Below are 23,946 nucleotides of genomic sequence, written 5' to 3'. Positions count from 1 at the left end.
CCTCTCTGGGCATCACACTGTCAAGCCTTCAGTCATCTGGGACCTCCCCTGTTAACCAGGACTGTGGATGATGATGGAGAGTGGCTTGGTGAGCTCCTTCGCCAGCACGCTTAGTACTCTCAGGTGTATCCCATCTGTCCCCATAGACTTCTGAGTGTCCAGGTGGCTTATCACACTGTAAACTGCTTCCTCCTGGATTAAGGGGGATTTATTCCACTCTTGATCCCTGCCTTTCAGCTCAGGAGGCTGAATACCCCAGGGATAACTGGTCTGATGGTTAAATGAGGTAAAAATGGCATTTAGTACTGCAGCCTTCTCCTCATCCTTGGTGGCAATTTTCCTCTCCATGTCCAATAAAGGATGGAGATTCTCTTTGGTTTTCTTTTTGTTGTTAATGTATTTGTAAAATCATTTTTTGTTTTTCCTTACGACTGTGTCCAGATTAAGTTCTAGCTGGGCTTTAGCCTTTCTAATTTTCTCTCTGCAAGACCTAATGAGATCTCTGTACTCTTCTTGAGTTTCCTGCCCCTTCTTCCAAAACTGGTAAACTCTCCTTTTTTTCCTGAATGCCAGCAAAAGTTCCCTGTTCAGCCAGGGCAGTTGTCTTCCCTGCCAGTAAGATACCCATTAAGTTAAACTATTTTAACTTGAGCCTTACTCATCACATTTTACCATTCAGTGCTAATACTACTCAGGAACTGGCGAAACTACTAACAAAGTCTCCCAAGTAATTTATTATTTTTAATTACAGCAGTTTATCTGATGTTACTTAAAAACATGTTATAAACATGCCTCCTTGAAAAGGTATGAGAAATGACTCACACTTGTTCCATTTTAAATCATAGAATCTGAAAATTTAACAAGGATGAGGTTCAATTGCCTGAGCAGAGACATTCAGATGTTTTAACTCCAGGTATGTAAGGCACACTGCCTGGCCCCAAGACCCTCAAGGAGGGTAAGTCTTCTGTGATGCCTTCCAGGCTCACGAAGGTGCTTTCAGTGTCTCACATGTCACCTTTTACCTCCATTTAGGGATATCAATCCAACTCTAACTTTTTAATTCATCACGCAATTTTATATATTTGGAATGTAGATACCAACATATGAGCAAGTCACTCAGCTCCATTTATAGTCAAAGGAAGAATCCTTACGTAAGAATTCAAAGAACTTATCTTATATGGGCATTTTAGGATAACATTAATTTTGCAGTGAGTACTTATTCTTCCTCATTGGCTATAAAGCAGTACTGCAATAATCTACTCAGCTGAGAAAGTAACATGGTCAATGTCCACAGTGGATGAGAGGAGCCCCTTCAAAGTGTTGTTGCGCCTGGCCTCTGTCTTAGCCTCACAGTAATCCAACCTACAAATATTTTTCCCCATTTTTAACAACTGAACACAACCTGTCTTTCATTTTATTGGTATATCAACAGTTTTCTACTCCATAAATCTGTTGTTCAATTGAACCTGTTACGTGGACAAATGATTTTTGCAACAGAATGGATGCTGAAATGATTTAAGGCTTACAATAAAAATCTGGTAATTCATATGGAGACATATTTATGTTAAAGAAACATCCTTTTGATGCCAAATTATAATAAACAATTATGAATCTTTAAGGAAAATATGTATGAAAGTATCTTATGTAAGATTATTGCTTATTATGACAAGAAAGAGTACTAATATCTTTCTCTATGAATAGCTCCTACAGAACTGCAGTTAAAAGCCTTTTGGTTTGAGTCTAAAAATGAAATACATGTTTATGCCAGATTAAAATTTTACCTCATGTAGTAAGTAGATAATAGTTAGAGCTTTGGAAAAAAAGGAAAAAAAATGCAATCTTTGTAATTTTGTAACATATTTGTAGCCTGGATTGTGACAATGGTAAAAATGTCATTCTAATCATGCCTAACTGGTATGAATCCACATCAGTCTAATGACATCAGTTATGGATGACCAATGTGTATAAGGTGATGGCTTTACATAGGTGTAGTTACTTAATTTGAAACCATATTTTTAATTAAAGGGTAAGGCTGTGATGTATTTTGCCACAAGAAAGACATTAATGAAATGTTTATGCAAGCGTGAAATTTTTAATATTCACCATTTGAATATTTAACAAATAGTTAAAATTCACCATCTTACTAAAAGATTTATTGAAAAAATAAAACAATCTGTGTGCCTTATAATTTTGTTCCTGATTACTGGTAATTCTGTCTAAAAGAACCACTTCTAAGGGTTTAAACATTTAAAAGTGTACTTCTATTTCTAGAAATAAAAAGTCTATAAAAGTTGCACCATTTTATATCAGTTGCCTGGCCCTGTGGTGTATTTTGAATCACAATTACAGACTTCAGTCATGTAAAGAAGTTTAATATTTTATTACTTACTCTTAACACAGCTTTGCCAATAAAGTTAAAAAGAAAGTTAATTGGAATCTACTGCATTTTGTGCATCAAGTGCATCAATACACCTACTCACTGAGAGAGATAACATCTCAGAAGTGTTGCCTAAAAACACAGTCTAAATGTAATGGGTACCACAGTTATAGATATTTATGCAGAACATGAGTAGAAATATTAGTGATTATAATAAATAAGTAGAAAAGAAACCAACTTAATTTTTAGAAGGCTAGATGTGTACGTTTTGCTTTAAAAAATAGCACGTTTTCCAATGTTTTAGTGAGGTGTGTTTTTTCTGTATATCACTGTAATAACAGAGGCATTAAATTTCCAACATCATTCATGGGAAACCATTTGATTAGACCAGAATCACATACAATTTTCTTCCTTCAAGCAAAGCTGCCATTTTATTTTATTTTGAAGCCTCCAAATATCATTAGGTGTAAAAATGACCATTATTGTTACCTCAGAGTGGTGTTTATTTTCCTCCCAGCAAGAACTGAGTCAGTAGATGGCACTCATGTTGGAAGAGGCATTCTCAGGAAGGTATGGAGTTGCTATTGAAGAAACTCCTACATAATATGCACATGGGAGCAGCATTTGTGATGGGAACAGACTCCCCAGTCTTTAGGCTCCAAAAGGTAGGTTTCCAGGCTAAATTACTTGTCCAGGTTCCCTCAGCAGTAGTGTTTACAGAGAGACAGGGCTCTGTAAACACAATCATCCCATAAATCCTCCACTCTTATTATAGGCTGGTCTGCTTTTCAGAGATGCCTTGTATATTCCTCATAGGTATAAATTGGACCTGGATTACCACCATAGTTGACTAAAATTAAATTAAATGACTCCTGATTTCACTGACTATCCTATAAATAATGTTTAGCTCCTATATAGACAATAAGGTATTTCAGAATAACTCAATATCAAGTGCTCCTCAGTCCCAGTGATTGGGTGTGAAATCTATCAGGATGAATCAATGCCAGAGCACCTTTAGGACAGAGATGTGTTGCTGTCTGGGTGTATGAAACACATTATGGGATGCAGGGGAAGAGAATTTTGGAAGTGCACAGGACTTATTATGGGAATGTTTAAGGGGGGTACCAAATGTGGGGAGAGGGAGGGATCCAGATGATTTGGGGAGGAAAAAGTGTGGGAAAATAGAAGGATAAGGGGGTAAAAAGGGCCAGTCATATACAAAGAATCTGATGGTCAATACACTTGTCTGCCCATGAGCTGTGCCTGGTCAGTGCAGTCTGTCCTGCCTTCTCATGGAATTCTTTTCTAACTCCTTCCTGAGCGAGGGACTCTCTGTTCTGTGTGTATTGGGGTGTGAATGCAGCAGCTGGAGTCAGATCATAGGTCAGAGGGCCCATGTGTTTGCAGTGCCAGCACCTGGAGAGACTGAAGCGAGTGGATATAAGAGGCAGCAATTGGAGTGGTACCATGGGTCATAGGGGCCCATGTGTCCATGGTGCCAGGAACTGGAGTGAGGAAGGCCTGGGTGCCAGCAGCTGGTCTGGGGCCATGGGTTGGAGGACCCCTGTGCCTGGGTGCCAGCAAATGGAGACCCAACTGAGTGAAACCAAGTGTCATCTCCCAGTGTGGGACTGGGACTTGGAGGGATGTGGGTCCATAGTGCCAGCAAATGGCGTGAGTGCAGATGTGCGAGTGAGTTTGTGAGCACTGCAGTGAAGGTTAAGCAGTGAGTATGTGATGTGACCTGGGGAGACAGATGAGGGGATTTCTCTATAGGTAAGACCACAGGGGAGTTAGCTAACTGGAGGACCAGGGGACTCTTGGCCAGGTGCCAGAGAGACTGTATGGTTTGGGCTCAATTGGAAAACCTGCTTGGTTTTGTGTGTGCGTGTATGTGTGTGAGTGAGACAGTCTGTACCAACTGAAGTGGAGCTGTGTCCTTGAGGACTCATATGTCCAGGTACCATCAGCTGGGGAGACAAATCCAGAAAAAGCTACTGGGAAGACTGAGCGTCTCAACCCAGCTGCTGGAGGGCTCAAACTGTACATACCTCTGTATGTATTCTCATTAGTGGACCTCCACCTGCTCAGCAAGAAAGGGAAGCAAGATGAGGCCGTTGGTGCTGTGTGTTTTCATGTGAATGCTCTGTGTGTCTCTCCATGATATATGTGGCCAGCTCTCTGTATATGTACATATGTGTACATATGTGGTATGTATCTGTGCTCTGTGTGCATCTGTCTTCTGGACATAAGTCTTCAGCTTTACCACTGACTGACCCAGAGCGATGGAGCTGGGGCAGCCGACCCCTCTGTTGGGCTGCTCGATCTGGCCCAATATTTTTTCCCCCTAAGAACTTACTTTTGAAATGTTACTGAATGATAGCAATTAATGGGCAGTTAATGTTATGCTACACTATTAATGGAGCTTTGGACAGCATGTAGGAGGTGGGTATGTGCTTAGGAAAGCCGATGCTTATCCATGATCATGGATCTGCACAAGACAGGGTATAGGTTAGGGAACTTTTTTGTTATATAAACTGCTGAATACTTTGATTGAGAAACAACTTTGGGAGCAAAGTAACAAACACAGGTAGCTTTAAGATGCAGTCAGAAAATTATGATTTATCTCCTTATTCAGAAGAAACAAGCAAGAATAAAACATGAATAAGTTTGTACAGCAGAGTAGTCTGTTCCTAGTGACTTGGGATTAAAAATTAAATTAAAAATTTAATTTAATTTAAAAATGAAAAATTGTGTTTATTTAAAAAAAAGAAAAGCAGGAGGCTACACTCTTCTATTCACTACTATTTTTTGCAGAATCCTAGAGACTTACACAACATTAGCTTTGTTAGCTCTGATCATGATATGACCTTCAATGCTCAAAGAAACAAGAGAAAAAACCATTTGCTGTGTGAGCAATAGTTAGTCCTCTACTTCTGACTGTGACACTAGGTAGAAATGACGGGCAATATATTACCTTGAAAAGATATTTCATTACTCTGTAGTGTGGTAGGAACTTGATCTATGTTTCAAAATTACCTTGAATGCACAAGCTGGATTCCAGGTACAGTGAAAGATTCAAGTATCTGGTGATTTATAACATATGACTCAGGTGTACTTGCATGAAGAAGTGTCTTGTTTCTCAAGACTCTCCCTTTTATGCAGTCCACTTCTACAGTAATGTTTCGTTCTCTATACAAAGGTCTGAGTTCATTGTCGCTGGTAATTTTGTCAAGACAATGAAGATAAACATTGTCTTTCATAGATTTTAAGTGGCCACCAGCAACTATTATTTCTTTTACAAAACTGTATTCTCTAATGAATATTTACCCCCCCCAATACTGATCTGTCACCTATTTCATTGGTCCATAAATTTAAAATTGATATCTTTACTTTCTTATACTCATTATAATTTCAATCCTTCAGCCACTGTTCCTGGAAATTTATGATGTGGATTTCTTTGTCCTGGCTATTTTTTTTCCCATATGCTTTTGCTCAAAACTGGTCAAACTGAAGAGAGTTCCTTACTTAGTTTAAGAAATACACATGTAATTTTTTATATAGCAGTTCCCAGTTTATTTTTTAAAAATGCTTAAAAAATGTTGTAATACAATGTCATTTTGTTCTACTCTATTTTTTTTCTACTCAATTTTGCTTTTATCCTGTTCAGAAACTTCTTATGTATAATAGAATCATAGAATGGTTTGGGTTGGAAGGTACCTTTAAAGGTCATCTAGTTCCAATCCCTCTATCAGGGCCCCATCCCACCTGACCTTGAACACTTCCAATGACGGAACATCCACAGCTTCTCTGGGTAAACTGTGCCACTGTTTCACCACCCCCATCATAAATTTTTTTTTTCCTTATATCTAGTCTAAATCTACCCTCTGTCCATTTAAAATCATTACTCCTTGTCCTATCACAATAGGCCCTACTAAAAAGTTTGTCCCCATCTTTCTTGTAAGCCCCCTTTAAATATTGAAAGTCCTCAATACGATCTCTCTGGAACCTTCACTTCTCCAGGCTGAACAACCCCAACCCCCTCAGCCTTTCTTCATAGGAGAGGTGTTCCGTGCCTCTGATCATTTCTGTGGCCCTCCTCTGGGCATACTCCAACAAGCCCTTGCCTTTCTTGTGCTGAGGACTCCAGGGCTGGATGCAGCACTGCAGGTGGGGTCTCACCAGAGCAGAGCAGAGGGGCAGAATCACCTCCCTCGACCTGCTGGCCACGCTTCTTCTGATGCCGACCAGGATATGGCTGGCTTTCTGGGCTTTGAGCACACATTGCTGGCTCATGTCCAGCTTTTCATCCACCAGTACCCCCAAGTCCTCTGTAGGGTCACTCTCAATCCCTTCATCCCCCAGCCTGTACTGATACGAGGGGGTCGTGTTGACCCAGATGCAGGACTTTGCAGTTGGCCTTCTTGAACCTCATGACATTCACATGAGCCCACTTCTTTGAGCTTGTCCAGGTCCCTCTGGATAGCATCCCATCCCTCAGGCGTGTCAACTGCACCACTCAGCAAACCTGCTGAGGGGGCACTCAATACTGCTGTCTATGTCACTGATGAAGTTATTAAACAGTACTGGTCCCACTATGGACCCCTGAGGGACACCACTTGTAAACGGATCTCCATCTGGACATTGAGCCCTTGACCACTGAATGTTTACACAAAATAAAACATTCACCTTGCTGATGTATAAGAGTTGAGTTTGACGTGCTTTGGTGATTTATGTATATTTTTTCTTATTTCTCCTGGGAATAATTTGAAAATTCTAAAAAATAAGAGGAAAACAAGGATCAACAAAATTCATGCACTGTACTGATACAACTATTATTAACCCATTACCGTGCCCCAAAATTCCTTCATAGAATGTGACATTTTTCATGTATTTCCAAATTCTATTGAATTTTGCCATCTCAAAATATTACATCCACTAAAAGACTGATAATCAGTCAGTCAGTCTACTTTAGGCTGAGTAATAGATTCACAGATGTGCATCAGGCATTTTCTGTCAACATTTTGGCACCCAAGTAATAACAGGAACCTTTGCAATTTTACAGTAGGAGGTGACTCAGATCAAATATCTAATTTTGTTCCAGTTAGTATGGGAAAGTATTTTTTGCATCATCTAGAGGAAAACAGACAACACTCCAACAGTGAATAAGAACGAAAAACTTTTGATATATTGTATGAATATTTGAAAATAATAGAAACAAACATTGTTAATCTCTCCATTGGCTTGTGATTTTGAACACTTCCAAAATCATCCAACTTGGACTATTCAAAGGAGAACTCATTTGCCAGGTGAGCTTGACAAGCCCTCACAACTGCAAACCAGCCTACCATGCTTCTGATGGATTAAAACCCACTTGATGTTAGTGTTCTCATTGGTTTTCCTTTACATTTGGGACTGAATATTCACAAAGTTCACTTTTTAGAAAACTTTCAATCAATGAATGAATGTACAAGTAACTAAGTAGGAGACGGTTTCTTGTTTTGGGGTTGTTGCATTTTTTTTTAATTTTCTTCCATTTATTTAGAAATTGTAAAACATAATCATCAGCCAGTGCAGGTCTAAATAAAGAGGAACTGATCATGGAGTGCAATAGCTCAGTCAGCTTACAGTGGTAACATGTAGTCACAGAATAATCACAATAAACAAGTTAAAAAAAATGTAGGAATATAAAATCCTATATTTCTTACTGCTTTTTGAATTTCACACACACAAAAACCCCAATATTTTTTAAAAATTGTAATGAATTTTTGACATGGTAAAATCACAATATCAAATCAGTTCTATAACATCAGATTGAACTGTTAATATCACACTGTTTTGAGGATTATAGGTTTTGGGGGGATTGAGGAAAGAGATTTGTTAAAAGCAATTTAGAGATCTTGATTATACCAGTTTTCTACCTTTCCAAACTTTTACCTGTAGGATAAAAAAAATTCATGCCAGCAATATAAAAGAGAACTGTGGTCATTAATGTCTTTATTGTGACAAGTTGATGAACATAAGTCATTTATAGTCTTTTACACTGCAAAAAGCTAGTTATTATAACTGTGACATCTATTTTCTACACATTTGTTGTACTACAGCCTGAATTTATTCCACTGCTTATTCTAGTCTATATTAAACAATAAAAAAAAGAGTTTTGAATCAATTTTCTTCTATGCATTAACTGATGTGTGGTCTTTTAATTCTGGACTTCTGCTTATGACCTTTTATTTTAAATTATTAGCTTTTTCAGAAGTATTGGTAACATTAGTCAGTCATTTTCTTTCTAAGACTGTATACAGGTACGTGAAAACATTCTTACTCTTCTTTCTTCCTATGATATTGATAGCAAGTTTCATTAACAACTTATATTCATAAAACTATGGCTAACTATACTTATATGGTAAGTCAGAGTACCAAACTTCTTAAGCATCATCAGATTTTCAAGAGTTACTCTGGGTTTCACTTACAATAGCAAGAACAAATTTTCTGGAATTCTTCTACCCTTGCAATACAGCTGATAGAATAGAATAAAGAACATGGTGCATACATAGCACTGGACACTTTCTACCTAACCTACTAGAAAGATGTCCTTTTCACTAACCTAAAGGTTTGAAGAAAGAAGTCTTCATCTGCCATAAATAAGCTAGGTAGGGCAGGATAAAATATAAAGATATTACCTGTTTTTCTCCCTCACCCAAATAACCAGTTACTTGACAGAGAATATTTTTCTTTCTCTGCATTAGTTAGACTTAGCAAATCAAACAAACCTCCAAGTCAATTAGCTACAGTGTGCATCAAATTACTTTCTAACAAAATATGAATTATCTAACAAACCCATATTCATAATACCTCTTCAGGCTTACTTAATATATCTATAGAGTTATATATGTGCTACAATTTACAAAAATTTACCTGTCATCCACTACCCAGGGCCTAGCAACTTTACTTGGAATACTTATCTAACAAACTAGCTTTTCAGTCTAATGTCAGCTAATTATGGAAAGAAAATCAGAAGGCATGGTCTAGCCTTTGATCTGTTGCACTGGGAAATATTGTTGTGGGTTCTTTTAATATTCAGTGACACACTACAGAGAAGTCAACACATGCATTTCACTGAATGTTCCCTCATCACTGCCTGCTCGCTTAGGCCTTGATGTAAGAATAATACTCCCTTGTCTCTTGTGCTGCTATTAAAAACAAAAAACAGTTAAGGTATTCTAAAACTTTTAATAACCTGATTTTAAAAGCTAGCAGTTGAAAGATATCAGAATATTCCTACAATAAAGGATTTTGGTATGTTTAGTTCTTAGTAAAAGACACTGCAAGCAAGCAATGAAAAAAATGCATTTAGTTCACTAGCGCATTCACTTTTAGAGTTCCAGAAGGTTGCTTACCAATGAAGAGTGAGATCAGCAACTGTAAGCCTCTTCTTGATAACAAGATCTGTTGTTTGAAAGGGATGTTTGACCTTTGTTTATTTAGGCCTTCATGACTAAAATTTGGCATAAAGATCCTTAGAGATACTGTGGCCCATTTGTGGATCAAGCTGTTGAGTAATGATTATCTCAAAGGTCAGTCTTTCTCTGTCCCTTAGCTATTTAATTATATAACAAAGATGGATCATCTTGCCAAGCAGTAGTCTAGGGTAACCTGCACCACTATAGTTAGGTCAGGCTTCTTTGAGATAGTGGATGTGACTTTCATTTCATCAGGGAGTTGCTGGCACCCGAATCCAGGTCTTGGGTGAGTGTTCAGATACTGGATATAAGGGCACAATACAGGAAATAGTGCCAATTTTGCCATCTGTCTATCATAAAACAAGGGCTTCTGCACCTGCTTCCAGGAAGGCATAAACCAAAATGAGAGAAAGGATATTTCTGTAGCATACACTCAGAAAAGCAGCAAAATTTAAGGTATGGCTCTGTCCTCAGAAATTATTCTGTTTATTTCAGGCATCTTCCACTCAGTATGTGCCTTTCTGGGAATTCCATTTTTTTAATGCATTGATGTGTTTCTAGGCTCTATGTGTGGAGCTAGTGTGTATAATCCAGGTAGTAAATTCCATTTGCGAGGCAAATATCTAAATGTTTGGTGCACCAAAATGTAAAGTAAAAGTATTTAAATATCTTTCCAGAATTCAGAAGACCTTGTCATGGTTAGCTCTATCTTTTATCCCTACACTGGAAATGAGAGTGAAGCTAGAGCATAAGAGTTTCCTCACTAGTTTACTATGCTTGCAATTGGAAATGATTGTAATGCTTTCTAAATTAAACAGGATTCATAATTATTTGGTCAGCTTTTGACATCATCCTCCAATTAAATACTTAAATAGTTTGGAGGTTTTTTGGTTTGATTTGTTTTGTTTGTTTTTGTTTTCCAGTAGGATAAATTGATAATTTAATCAAAAAACGGACACTAGATTTGAACTGGGCTTAACTTAGTTTTACTGAGACCATATTTAATGAGGTTGCAAAGCTCACAGGATACTGCAGATTTTGGCCTTGGATGAGAAGATTTCCACTAGAAATATCTTTTTGTCAGGAAAGAAATAAAAATTTGTCAGAAGAACAGAAAATGGGAAGCCATAGGGTAAAGTGATAACAGGACATTTTAATCTACTGTAAAAAAAAAATTCTGATTTTCTATAAAATAGACTGTGTTAATCTTAAGGATCTGTAAAATATAACCCCTTTGCATATGGCCATTTAGCATTCAACTTCACCATTTTATAGAATGATTTTGAATGAATGGTGCTATATAAATCTTATAACTGTATCAATCTACCAAATGATGAGCAATCACCTAGATTCAGGAGTTTTTTACAGTTTTACAGCACACAGGTATAAAATAAGAAAGGACCGCAACTATCTAGAATCACAGAATCATAGAATCATTAAGTTTGGAAAAGACCTCTAGGATCATCAAGTCCAACCATCAACCCAACACTACCATGTCTCCTAAATAGAATAGAAAATAAAACACACAAAGCTAACTCACTGAAAAGGACCAGAAAATAATTCAGAACTGGCTTATATTTTCTCTCAGTGGAATCAACACTGTGGCAGTATCAAGAATTAACAGTCACTTATACCCAGTTGTACAGGGTTTGCAACCAACACATACGGTGTGGAATGTAAGGAAGGAAAAGATGAATGTTTAGTAGATGGTCACTTGCTGTGAATGGGAATCTACACTGAAAAATGTATTTTCATGTAGATTCAGTGTAGATTTCAGCTTCTTTCTCCTGCATGTATCACTTCTGATTATCTTTTGAGCCCAGGAATTAAATATTACAAAAGTTAGTTTAGGTGAAATAGGCTTATATTATTTAACAATTTCTTAATAAGATGTAGAAAGGGAGTTAGGTGTGCATTAGTTTAGGAACCTATTCTAAGAATATAAAGTACCATGGAAAAATGAAAAAAAAACCAACACCCAACCAAACATTTACACACTAAACCAGTGCATTTCTCACCAATCCAACTCTTCTGTGCTGATATTTACCTCCCCAGAATTGCAAGTAATTTTTGTATACATGCATACATATATATATATATATTTTTCAATTAAGAAATTAGAGATCACTGTGATGGGAATATTTAGGGGACTGACAAATCAGGCCACTTTATAACTAAACTTTACTAAATTAATTCTTTAGCAGAACACTTTGTGCTAATGCTTAGTTCGTGCATGCTATTGATCATCATCACCACCTGTACAAAAGTGTTACTCTTTAGCACTCATATGCTATTTTAGCTGTGATTATGCAGCTCCCCACAGCTGATGCCATTCACTGAGTGCTGATGACTGATCATTGGTGGCTCTTAGTCACCAAAATCAAGGTGGTCACATGTGGCAGCTCTTTGTTGAGAGAAATCAGAACTGAAGCAGTGTTATACTTATTCTTCTTAATGGTTGGTGTTTTTATGCCATTTGCCCCTTTCTTAAAGATCTCCTTGCTACTGATTTTTCTTGGGTTTAGTTGTTTTGTTTAGGGTTTGGTTTTTTTTTTTTTTTGGTCTGGACAGTGATTCCTTTTGCACATTAGATAGGACACCTATTTGCAGCACCTTGTACATATGTCTCCTTTTTCTCTGCAACTTTGTTATTTGGCTGCCTCCTTTATGCAATGACACATATCTTTGTCAACCCCTTTAATGGTTGCATTACTTGCATACTTAAGTAATATGCTTGCATATTGTGTATTGTGCTATCACAGTGTTGAAAATACTTATGTGTATGTTGTTATGTATGTTATGTGTGTTATATGTCATTGATAACAATATTTAAGTAAACATATTTGGATTTGAGATAAGTTCTTATTATGTCCTTTCAAATGCTTGCCCTTTCTAGGTGTCACATGTCTCTGCCATGCATACACTAACCTGATGATTTTTATACAAAAATAATTTCAGGTCACAATGTGATAAATTCTCTCTCTAATACCAGGACTTGAATTCAAATTATTTCATTGCACAGTGCAGTATCTTACTGCTTACTTCTCTTACAGAGAACAAACCCAAATGTTCTGTACAAATATCTGACCAAAAACAGGCTGATGAAGTCTCAAAGGCCAGAGCTAAATAGGACAAACCTCATTCAGAGGATCCTGAGTATGATTACTGTCAGGTGAACTCGTGGCTTGCACTTATATTCAAAGGCCAACTCCCTTGGTATATCTCTGGCTATTCTGCCTACAGTCTGGCATTTTCAGTAGGGAAGCCCAGAGATGAAGGGCTAACTCACACTCTGTCTCTGCACCATCAGTAGGAGGCACAAGTGGCTCAAGCCACTGCAGACTCAAACCCAAAAATCTTCCTGAAGACCACCCATTCTAGTCCCAAGTTGGCAACTGATTTCCACTGTGGTTTTTGTTAGGCTGTTTGAATCAAGACCCGCTGTTAAATCCAATTATTTTCATGTCATTCTTGGCAATCAAGTTTGAGACAATTATCACTGCCCCAAGATTTCTGAAATTATTATTTTGGATTTAAGCGTGTTTTGTTTTCTTATCCAAATCTTATGAAAGAGACTTAGGTAAACTATAGTGTCATTTGGAAAGGCCCAGAACTCTAAATCTAAACAAAGAAAAAATACCATTATTTTGTTAAATTCTCCAATTGTTTAATCACAGACATTCTAATCATATTAAATAATATTTTTGGCTAATTTTGGTGAATATCTTTACTAATACTCAGCTCAAAATGTTCTAAAAATCACCCATTCTTGATTTTTACACTGAAAAAGCTGTACAACATTGGAGAAAAAAAAATAAAATCAAAGTGGTGAAAAATAGTCAAGAAAACCCCAGGAAGAGAATTTCAGCTTGTGTAAGAATCTTAAGCTTTGATTCCTGGACACATTGCAAACGCATTTTTCTAATTTTCAGTACACTCTGAGAGAATCCAGACCAGCTAGTAATTATTAAAGAGAAGGCTTTTGTATTTAATTTCCAATTTCTTCAAGGTTATTATGCCATCAGTGTTCCAGTACACAACTTCACCAGATTTTGAAGCCTTTCCAAAAGCTTGTGAACTATGGGCTTGTGAGCATTATCATTCAAGATCACATGACTATGGAACTAATAATTAATTTCCTCCTGTTGGTTTTATCCCAATGTCTACTAAACAGAAAGGATGTCTGCCATAAGATAATAACATAAATAATAACCCCTCTCAAGTATACTCTGCCGTATTTCTTTCCTTTCTTTCTACATTATTTTGGCCAATTGCAAGTTCTTACGTGAAGTTAGCGAAGCTAGTCTTAGTTAATTAGACTGATATGATATATACACATGTATATGATAAAACCAAAAGAGTCTGTCATTAACAATAGAATGTGATATTGCATAAGCAGGCAAGTTGCATTACTTACCTGATGTGAAATATTTAGTGGAAAAAAACCCAAACCAACACAAGTTTACATGTGGAAATATACACAAATGTGTAAGTGTAATAAGTAGAAATAAATATAAGTAGTCTTAGGTAGTTTTTGGACCAAATGAAAAAATGTTCAACTTAATAAGTCACCACAACAGTTGCTTTAGACTTATAAGTGTAGATTATATTTTTGGCAAATAACTAGAATGATTCTTCCAAAAGAAATGTGTAAATACAAATGGCTCATAGAAACTATATACTTTCTATGGGATTGTTTTTGGGCTCAGAAGTACTGATGGATTAAAACATATGAAACAGGTAGAACTAGAATTTTAAGAATTTAAAAGGATCCTTACTACTTCGAAAATTTTACAGTGGATGGCTATGAAAGATAAAGAAAAACTGAATGTACTCGTAGTTCTCAGCATATTCTCTCAGTGAGACATGGCTGATGGTTTTCCTGAGTAGATTTTGTATCTTTCAAGTTGACTATTTTAAAAACATCTATATTTAAAATCAGCTGAGACCCCTGGAAGTGAAAAAGTCTTTGCTGAAGGTCAAAACTGAAATTTACATTCACCCAGAGCTGTCAGTTAAAGAAATTCTAAGACAATAGACTTCAGACCCCATAGCAAGCATAGTAAACTGTAAGGAGCTGTATGTATTTGCAAGATTCTCCTATACAAAGACACATGCAAATATTTGCAGCATAAGAAAACTTTGGTAAAATATCCACTGTTAATGCTGCTTGAATTAACGTATCATGCATGCATATATATAGTCAATATGAGGTGAATGGGCAGTCATTTTTACCTGGGTTTACAAAAATTACAATTGGGAATGCCCATTTAATAGGAAATGATTCAACTTCATAAATCTGATTTCCTTCTAAATGAAATGAAAATACGTGTTTTGAAAATTTCTATTCAACTATTTAAAAAAAATATTTGCACTTAAATAAAGCACATCAGCTGAGTTTTAGTATTATAAGTTAGACTTGTATTTTTAAATTTTATTTTGCAAAATATAACATAAAAAACCATATGCAACATTAAAAAATTATCCTGTAATGAAAATTTCTTAAATTTCATTGTAGTAAGGTTGAAATAGGAAATAAAAATATTTTTATTGTAAATATGATTGTATATATGTACACATGCACATATGTATCTATGTATATTTCATTATGTAAGGTATCGTGGTCTACATAGCATTCCAACTGCCATGACTTGACCTTTTTCCAGTAGAGTAAGGTTCAACTGGAGACTTTTTTGTTAATTCCAGAATAAGCCATTGTTTGAAAAGATATAGTCTTAGATGTAATTTCAGAGGTACTTCTTTTATGTGAATTGGCTAGAAAAGGAAACGGTTTTCCAGATACTGTCTTCGACTCTGGTTTCTCTTTCTACTTTGAAGCCTAATAAGAGAGGAAGACTCTATTTCTTTACACTTATAATGGTGATTTTGACCAAAAACTAGAAATGGAGATCAAAGAACATCTTTAGATTTTTCTGATCGATACAGTTACTACAGAAAATACTTCTTCCAAACATTTTAAATGAACAGTGAAAAAATAAGTTTACTATATAATTTTGATTTTAGAGAAACAGCTGCCTCTATAAACCCCCTACAAGTAAGCTGTCAACAATTAAAAATATTTGTCCACATATTTATTCTGTGATTTTGTGCATTTTTTTAATGGGAAAAAGAAATGATGATGATACACAAATGTGGGAATAAATTTTTTACAAGTAAATGAGAAGCATTAACAATATACTGCCAGTATGCTGAACTCCACTATTGTCAGACTAAGGGTGAATGGAGAGTTTCCGCACCAATTTTATAGAATTGGTGGATATGTTTATGAGTGTTGCATCTCAAGGTCAGATCACCAAAGCTTCTCATATATTGCTAGGAAGATTTTTTAAAATAAGCTTTTTGTATAAGAATTAATGTCAGGAAGCCTGACTTGTCAAATATTTTTTTCTATCTTACTTCCACTTTCCGCTTCCAGAACTGTATTAGATATTTTGATTTGGAAATGCAAGTGCTTCACAGAGAAGTTGTTGACCTGTGTTCACTGTGCTCTTATGCTACAGTCTATTACCCATGACACACCACAGTCTGCTTTTTACCAAAGTCATATACCATAATGAGCTGAATGGCAGTGATACCTATGGAGAAGTACAGGAACAAAAGACATATTGACTTCAGCAACCTTTCTTTAATGAGAAAGACAACTTTTGTATTTGGAGTTAATTACTTTCAGCTATCTATTTGCACATATTTCTAAGACTTTACTGTGATCGCAGATAAATTATTAGAAAATAACAAAGTTGCACACAGAGTAACATTTGGATAGCCCATGGATCAGGAGATATATGAATTCGGAGTACTAGGTTCACCATGTAAAAATATTCCAGCCTTTAAACTAGAGAGGCGGCAGACAGAGCTTTTTTTCATCTGATCTGTGTTAGCATATGACTTATTATAATACAAATAAATCTAAATAATACTATTTGAAGGTCTAGTACAATAACTTACCTAGCCAAAGCAAAACTATGAAAAATATTTTCATAATGAATATTTAGAGTGATTTGATTTTTGCATGTTTTTGAGATATCTCAGGAAAGATTTTTGGTTTTCTTTTTGTAATTGTTACATTACAAATTTAAAGACCATACCCTATTCAAACATTCAATTTTGTCCTTTATGAAAATTTCAGTTGATATTATCGCAAGAGTTATTACAATTATTCATTACAAGGTTCATTTTTTCTTGAATGAACTTCTGAAAGAGTTGATTATCTACAGACTTGCTGATCTTGTTGACTTCTCTGTTGAACTTTTCTACATCTTTTTTTTTTTCCCCAAAAGACCACCCTTTTCCTCTCCCTCGTTTTTTCCTGTTGACAGTCAAACCTAAGTCATATACCTACTTCCTGACAGTGATTTCTTTGTGAAATCCTGTAAAGTTTCAGTTAAACCAATGGAATTTGTACTCCTAAATTAATCAGGCACCAGTTTGGTAGATATCAAATACTTTGGCCATAAGACTAAAATATGCTAGTTTTCTACATTTCTGTAACTTTATTTGGTGGAAAGTAGATCTTGTCTGAAAGACCTGTATGTATTACCTGTGCTTAGACCTACGAAATACACATGCACATACACATGTATATGTATGCATGTGCATCTATGTGTGTATAAACACATATATTAGGAAATGGATAACATAGAAGTTATTTGGCTTCCAGATATCATGAACATTACAGACTATGTATAGCTTTACTATATCCATGCTTCAAGACATTTCTGTTCTCTGTAACATACAGTGAGAAGCCTAGCCAAGATTTTTGACTTAAAACATGATTCTTACTTCACTTTACTTAATGTCCACCTTAATGAATCAAGATCTAATTGTTCCCAACAGGACTCCCTGTGAGCACCCAGCCTTTCTGCAGCATGTGTCAATATCCTGCAGCTGGTTGATAACTTTAAATACCAAAGATTCAAGGTTTTCGCTGGGTATGGTCATGTTAGGGACAGCTGCTTCTATGTGGCATGTAAGATATTTATTTCTTTCTATAATGACTTAAAAAAGGAAGAAAACCATATTTTCTGTCAGTTCACTGGTATTTAGCAAATATGTCTGTTTATATAGTCTAATTTTATCAGTAAATGTGGTAAACTGTAAATGTCACAGGCTGTTTTCTCACATGTAGCCTCTTTTCTATTACCATTTCGGTTTTCTTTTAGTCAGTTAGAAGAACACCTGGTTCAAAGATTTCTATAGAAAAGAAATTAGTTTGATTTCTTTTAGGCACAGGAAATGTTGAATGCAACTGTGTTACAGCCTAAATATGCATTTGGACCTACTAGGTTGAAGAAGGATGGAGGTGTGAGTAAAGATGACAGTAGCTGCTCCTGTGCAGTTTTCGGAGATGGATTTGTGAATGTTTCTCCTTGTGCTGGCAATGTGACACCTTTTTTTTTCTTCTTCTTCAGATAACGAACTATTGATTTCTGAAAGTGATGTGTAAGTGGCTGTTCCATGCATACAGATCAACACATGAGCAGTGGGTCCAAGAAGCAATTGATTTTCATATCAACAGTGAATCTAATGTATCCTACATGTGTTAGACTTGCTGTGCATGAGTTGAAACCTGCTTGTAGTGATGGTCTCTGTGAAAAAAGAACATGAACAGCCACTTCCAGGGAAGAACCTGACATATGACTCTCACACTCAGGCAACTGCCTTCAAGAGCTGCTGATGTAGACACCAAGCTGAAGACAGAATCAGAATTTAAGATCTAACCCTGTCTGCAGAACTTCCTTGTATAGATACTAGGATATGAATATATTGATACAGTCATAAAAGTCCAGGCAGGTTTGGAAAGAGAGTTTATATATTTACTAAATTACTGGAAATGTAGTATAGAGACTGCTATAAATTATGTGTGCACTGTTTTGATGTGGGAGTAAACAATACTTTCATCTCATGGGAAGGACTACTTGGAGGCAGACAGAGGTGAATAAGATTTTGACATAACAAAGTCTGGTTGACCTCTTTGAGGAAAGGAAACACAAAAGCATCATGAAATTGTCTTAAGTAGTGTCTTTCTGTGAAGGGTAGAAGGAATAGGAAGCAAGGTGCCTGTAGGTTGAGGGTTTATATACATATCTTTGAGATTTTAACCAAGGTTAGTAATCAACACTTGTTATGAAAATTATGTTTTCTATGTGAGTATATATATATTTAAAAATATTTACAACAATTTCAAATTTAAAAGCTAAAGTAAAATCTTTGCTAATGGGTGAAGTGGACACTATACCAATATGCATATAGTATATTCTTCTAGAATGATGACTGAATGAGCATTGTGCATAAAATATGTTCATAAATCTCTTATTTAATCTTGTACTGTGCAAGAGTTGCTTCTGATTTTTTTCATAATAACTTTTATTATATAGCACCTATCGACCCTTTGAAGATGAAGACTTCTACTGCAGCCATGTAGTTGGGAATGAACACTGATGCAGTGAAAGCTGCAAAATGTTTCCATTACGATGAACGATTCCACTTCTTCTTTGTATATTTCAGCTGAAATCTGGAACTCTTTAAGGTGTCAGCTCAGCTTTAGTAATCTTTCTGAGCAGCAGGAGGCTACTCCTAAGTAGCCCGCAGATGACACCTAATGGCACTTAAGGCCCCATAGGTTGGTAAGATGATCTTCCATCATTTCAGAGATCTGTTTCAGCACTATGCTAGGACCCTCCTTTGCCTAACCACATTCTGCAGTCTCCAGAGCTTTCTCAGTTCCTGGTAGCTTTCCAAGGCAAGAACATACCTTCCAACACTTTTCATGTACATCTTAAAGGAGTACTAACATGACTGGAAGCATGTATAAATATAGACATCACAGTGATCAAGCAGAAATCCAAACACAATTCTGCATCAATTCAGATTGAATTTACACTTGACTATACTTTCAGTGTTGCTGCTGCGGGACTAGTAGCTAATCTTGGGTGTGTACGTTTATGAAGAGAAGGTCTGGCTACTTACATGTGTTCGTACCACAGACCTATAGATTTTACATTTATCTGATAAACTTTCCTTTATTTTGCTTAATGTTCTTTGATATGCCTTTTCATTTTGGTTGCTTTAACCTAATAGTGACCTTAAAATAAATGTATCATGGAAAAAAAAAAACCCAAACCAGATACAAAATTTGACACCGTGAAAGTTCTGGTTACAAAAATAATAGTGATGTGATATTAATCTGAGAAAGATCAAAACTATGAAATAAGTGGCTATGTCCTGAATCAGAGAAAAAAAAAAGAAATGTTAGTATTCTGGTCATTTCTTATTTACTTGTTTTGTGATATATATAATGATTTCTTTTTTCTCCTCACACTTAAAAGTAATGTTAAATATTGGCAATGGACTATTTCCAAAGGCAGGAAAGAAAAGAGCTGCACCTTATAAATGGAAATTTCAGGTGAGATCCACAGAGGCTAATTCAACATTTTCATCTGAGTAATGCCCCAAGTGAGTCAGGGTTACACCTCTGTGCTCCGCACACAATCAGTGAGAAGCATGCGAGCTTCCAAAGTGCAATCCAAAAAAATGAACACACTGTGAAAGGGCTGACCAAACATTAGTTGATAGGAAAGGCCAAGTGCAGGGCTATCTATATCAATACTGTTGAATCCAATTTGGGGACTTAAAGCTTGGTTTCTTTGAAAGCTTATGGTGTTTTCAGGATTAATATGCTCATCCCCTTAGACCAGACTTCTGAAGTAATTCTCTGCAAGTGCATACACTGAGCAGGATTTAAGTATGGTTTCCAGAAGTTATCACTTCTGTAGTACTCAGCTGTCATTTCATGAAGAATTAGTTATAGGCTTGTCTCAGTTTGAAAGGAACCAAACCATTTTTCTAGAGTGTTCCCTAAATAACAGGTTATCTAGTAACTACTGAGAGTTCATTTATCATGGAAATAGAAGAGAAATATCTAGACAGAGACTGAAACCTGTTTAAAAACCAAAAAATGACAGACCTGAGCTCTTCTCCCAGGTTTCTTTCTGGATTTGTATCTTTTTATTTAGTCAGTGTTTTATTGCAAAACATGAAAATGTCCAAGGAAAGAGAAATGCTGGTATAAATCACGTTGTGTTGAAATGGACAAGAGATCAGATCTCCCTATTTCCTGTGTGGTTACCGTAATCCCCAGATTGTAATACAGAAGTAAGCTCTTTTCCTGGCAATCTTGTTCTTACCAATGCACAATGTGTTTGAACACAGCTGAAGCTCTGCTTTAGGTTAGCCTTGTACTGTTGGTTTATGTTAAAGAGAGCTCAGTACTTCTGCATACAGACAGGGACATGGAATAAGATGAAAACAATATATTTTTAACCACTGGAACATAGATTTTCTTTATTGCCTTGGATTCAGAATCCTAAAGCTTTGCTATCTTCCAGGTTAGGCACATAGTAATGTCTTAGAGATGTCTCCCTTAAATTGTAGAGATCAACTGTGTGTATAGTGACTGATATACCAGGGCGTTGTGCTGCCATTCAGAGGGACCTTGGCAGGCTGGAGAATGGACCAACAGGAACCTCATGAAATTCAACAACTAAAATATTGCACCTGGGAAAGAATAACCCCATGCACCAATAGACACTGGGGGATGACTGCCTGGAAAACAGCTTTGCAGAGAAGAAACCTGGGGTCTTGGCAGACAGCTTGAGCCAGCAATGTCCCTTTGTGGCAAAGGCGGCTGACAGCCTCCTGGGATGTTGCCAGCAGGTTGAGGAGGGTCAGCCTTCCCCTCTGCTCAGCCCTGGTGTGACACATCTGGAGTACTGTGCCACTTCTGGACTCCCCAGTAAAAGAAAGATATGGACTTACTGGAGCGCATCCAGGGAAGGGCTGCAAGAATGATTAAGGTACTGTAGTGGACAGGCTGAGAAAGGTGAGACTCTTCAGCCTGGTTATCCCCCACGTGTATAATAACCTGATGGGGGACTAAAGATGTGGTGGGCAGACTTTTCTCAGTAGTGAACTGGTGTAGAGGCACTTCAGCTTCAGTAGTGCACAGTGACAGGAAAGACAATAAGCACAAATTAAAAAAAAATAGGAAGTTAATCTGAATCCAAGAAAACAGTTTTTACTGTGAAGTGCCCCATCACACACCTGATTCACAGTACAGTGGCACTAACTAAACTCAGCTTCAGAATGACCATTTAGTAAGCACAGGTTTATAAAACCTTAATGTATTGCCTTAATAAAAATCAGAATAAAAAACTTTGAATCTGCTTTGTGCACAGTGCAGTTATCTCTATTTGTTTAAATAAACTTTTTTTCGACATTTCTCCTCAAATCCCAAAGTAACAATTCTTTTTAATTTAAATGGACATTAATTGAATAGGAACTAGTGCACATTATGGAAATGCTTTGTAGAGTTTGTAAAGGAAAAATGATAAATGGGATTCTTAGAAAATTAACTTTATTACTGCATTGGGATTCCAACAGTTAGTACAAAAATATCCATTATGTAATTCTTTAACAAATTCAATGAAAAAAAACTATGATCTATACACAGCTGTTTTTATAATCTCTGATTCATTTCCCATAAGGTTTATTCCTAATTAAAATCTTGAGTAATTTGATATTGTGGATAATACTGTGGACAATATTTCCTGTTCATTTAAATCAGTGGGGTTTCTTTTAAATAAGGGACCTGTGGTCCCTGGTGTTTCATGTCTTGTTTCTTAGTGGTTTGCCATACATGACAAAGAAAAACAAGGTCATATATGTTCTTTGACAAGCCTTAATATTCTTTAAGTTGTTTTTCTGTCTCTGTTGAAACATATTAAGGACCCAGACTGAAAACACTGGGTTAAATAATTGCTGTGGCAGTATTTGCAGTACTGGAAGAAGCTGGACATATTGGCATGGTTCCAGTACAGCAACTAAACACCTGGATAAGTTTAAATGTGTGGATATTCCCACCAGGAAGTGATTTTATTGTCTGTGAAAAAAAAGGTCAGCGTGTTTTGTAGTGATTTCTTTTACAACAAAATGTAAGTTATTTGGTAGAATAGCAAGATATAGTACAGCATCTGTGATAAGAACAAATGTCTGCAGTATGCTGCCTGATTCCACTTTATGTGACAGATTAACATATGAGGTACCCTGCAGCTTGATATTTTCAGGTATTTGCACGTTTGCTGCTTTACTTGTATACATTGCTGTTTGCAGAACTGAGAAAACAGTTTGTGCTTACTGTTGGACGCCTTGTATTTTGACTGGAAAGAATGTTTATTCTTTTATTTCCTCATACAATAGAAAGCAAAATAGTCTTCTTCAATGATACCGTTCCATATGTAAACAATACATCTAAAATTGTATTCTTTATTTTGTTTTTACACAAGTAAACCTGCAAAATCTAGAAGAATGGGAACTCCAGGGGAAAAGCTCTTCATAACTGGCACTTTTCCACATACTGTTGAGATAGTAGACTATAGAAGTTGCTAGTTATACTTCATGTTTGGGGAGGTGACTTTTCCTTCCTTTTTCAAAATTTATTGAAAACTTATTGAAAAATTATTTAGAAATTGGAAGATCCTGCAATCAGAGAGCACAGTGAGCCAAAAAGATGTATCTAGGCTGACTGATGCCATGAAAGGGGCCTTTGAATCTTTGAGCATCACCGGAGTACTAGAATAGAAGTTGCTAGATAATGCTGTTCCAAACTGATAAACACAGCAGTGACTGCCGGTGCTTTTATTTAAACAACAGCTCTAAACTGGCTTAATCTTATAATGGCTTAGGGGATGTTTTGCACAGTGGTGGATATGCGCTATAGCAGAAAACTTCACTGTTAACACTGTGTTTGGAAATCTAGCAATCTGTATCAGTTTCATTAATACATCCGTTGTCAAATAAGATAATGGCTCAATTAATTTACTGGATGCTTTCACGAGTTGAAATTTAGAAACAGATTGACATGAATTATTGCTCTTCTGATGATTGTTCTTTTGTATTTTGGTAACAAGCAAAAAACTCATGCCAGATATACGGAACACTGGAAAAATTTGGACAATTCCCCCAAAAGACTTGCAACCTGTGTTTATATTCTCAAACACAAGAGGACTTAGCAAATAAAATCCGTTGAAA

The sequence above is a fragment of the Phalacrocorax carbo genome, chromosome 2, assembly GCF_963921805.1.
Source record: "Phalacrocorax carbo chromosome 2, bPhaCar2.1, whole genome shotgun sequence".
NCBI lineage: Eukaryota > Metazoa > Chordata > Aves > Suliformes > Phalacrocoracidae > Phalacrocorax > Phalacrocorax carbo.
This window is presented reverse-complemented; position numbering follows the sequence as displayed.